Below are 2,500 nucleotides of genomic sequence, written 5' to 3' on the forward strand. Positions count from 1 at the left end.
CGAAATACATCTACTTGCGCGTACTAGTGGGTTCCGACACCGGCACCTTCCCCCCCTCGCCGCCCTCGCTTTTCACAAATCGAATGCCGAAGCACTTTGCATCGCGCCCAGTCCCCCGGCCTGCTTATTACTCGCGCATTGAACTGAGTTCATCGACACCGACACCTTCCTCCCCTCGCCGCATTTGTTTTTTTCACAAATCGAGTGCCGAAGCACTCTGCATTGCGCCGCGGCACCCGATTTGCTACTACTCGAGCATTGAGGTGAGTATATTTCGGCCACCGGCATCTCTTCCCCCCGCTCGCCGCGCTTGCTTTTCACAAACGGAGCTTCCAAGAGCTTTGCATCGCCACCGACACCCGATCTGCTTATTACTGCAAGCATTGAAGAGGGTTCATCGATACCGGCACCTTCCCCCCGCTCGGCGCTTTCGAAATACATCTACTTGCGCGTACTAGTGGGTTCCGACACCGGCACCTTCCCCCCCTCGCCGCCCTCGCTTTTCACAAATCAAATGCCGAAGCACTTTGCATCGCGCCCAGTCCCCCGGCCTGCTTATTACTCGCGCATTGAACTGAGTTCATCGACACCGACACCTTCCTCCCCTCGCCGCATTTGTTTATGTCGCAAATCGAGTGCCGAAGCACTCTGCATTGCGCCGCGGCACCCGATTTGCTACTACTCGAGCATTGAGGTGAGTATATTTCGGCCACCGGCATCTCTTCCCCCCGCTCGCCGCGCTCGCTTTTCACAAACGGAGCTTCCAAGAGCTTTGCATCGCCCCCGACACCCGATCTGCTTATTACTGCAAGCATTGAAGAGGGTTCATCGATACCGGCACCTTCCCCCCGCTCGGCGCTTTCGAAATACATCTACTTGCGCGTACTAGTGGGTTCCGACACCGGCACCTTCCCCCCATCGCCGCCCTCGCTTTTCACAAATCGAATGCCAAAGCACTTTGCATCACGCCCAGTCCCCCGGCCTGCTTATTACTTGCGCATTGATCTGAGTTCATCGACACCGACACCTTCCTCCCCTCACAGCATTTGTTTATGTCGCAAATCAAGTGCCGAAGCACAATTTCTCGATACCGACGGGCTCCTATCCCTCCCTTTGATTGATCTGAGCGGTTACTGACATCGTTTCAGTGGACTAGAGGCAACACCGATCCCACATGACCCCCCCTTCGTGGTGTTCATCACCCCCCCAGCTGGGCGAAGAACACCTCCTAAATCCATCTTAAATCCGTTTTCAATTGCTTATAATTGTTTGTTAGGGACATTCGAGGCAGCAAATGTCGTATATAAGCAATTGGGGGAAGGGGGAGGGACTACTGGGGGCAGGGGAGGCGGTCTCTGCAAGGGGGTCATTTTGCAGAGAACCACTACTCCCCTATAGAGCATATTGGAGAAAACTGGGAAGGGCAGGGGGAAACATGGGATTTCCGAGGAGGGGCAAACGCCATAACTAATTGTACATTTGGTATAAAATCGAGATTTTTTGCAGGGACACTCAGAATAATGTCAGGCACCTTGTGGAAAAAGGCCAGATTTAATTTCGACCCAGAAGTATTTGTTTTTATTTTCCAAAAGGGGCAGAATGTCGAAAATCGAAAATGACAAACCGCTTGATGTTTCGGACTGCTACCACTTGCAAAATTTCCTTAAAATAGAGACTTATTTATGGTCAAATTATAGTGCGGGCAAAGTTGAACAGAATGCGGCCTTGACATGGCATTTGCACTCTAGGCAAGGCCATGTCGCGTTCTTGGCTTTGGAAATTTCCAACTCCGTTTCACTTGTAAAAGTGTATATCTTTTATGGTTCAGAACTGTAAGCAATGATTTTAGAGAAATTTAGAAGTTGATTTCAGGTCATTTGGATGAGTTTTCGATTTGATATGATATTTCTCGTTTTTGAGATGTAGAAAATCAAAATAAACTGAAAACTCGACCAAATGACGATATGTCAATCTTAAAATGTCCTAAAAATCGTCCCCTATAGGTTTGCAACATAAAATGCAGGGGGATATTTGAAATAAAATTGAGTTTTCGAGGTTTGGCATTCGTTGGCATGCTAGCGTGCAGCCATATTAGCCTCGCCAGGCAGGGGAATTAGCCTCGCCAGGCAGGGGAATTAGCCTCGCCAGGCGTGTTGTCTCCGTGTTGTCCGTGTGTTGTCTCCGTGTTGTCTGTGTGTTGTCTCACACGCTATTAGCCTCGCCAGGCGGGGAGATTAGCCTCGCCAGGCAGGGAGATTAGCCTCGCCAGGCAGGGATATTAGCCTCGCTAGGCATGGATATTAGCCTCGCTAGCCCATTCTGCCTGCATTCCTGCGGGCATATTAGCCTCGCTAGGCAGGGATATTAGCCTCGCTAGCCCATTCTGCCTGCATTCCTGCGGGCATATTAGCCTCGCTAGGCAGGGATATTAGCCTCGCTAGCCCATTCTGCCTGCATTCCTGCGGGCATATTAGCCTCGCTAGGCAGGGATATTAGCCTC

Source organism: Argentina anserina, unplaced genomic scaffold (assembly GCF_933775445.1).
Source record: "Argentina anserina unplaced genomic scaffold, drPotAnse1.1, whole genome shotgun sequence".
Classification (NCBI taxonomy): domain Eukaryota; kingdom Viridiplantae; phylum Streptophyta; class Magnoliopsida; order Rosales; family Rosaceae; genus Argentina; species Argentina anserina.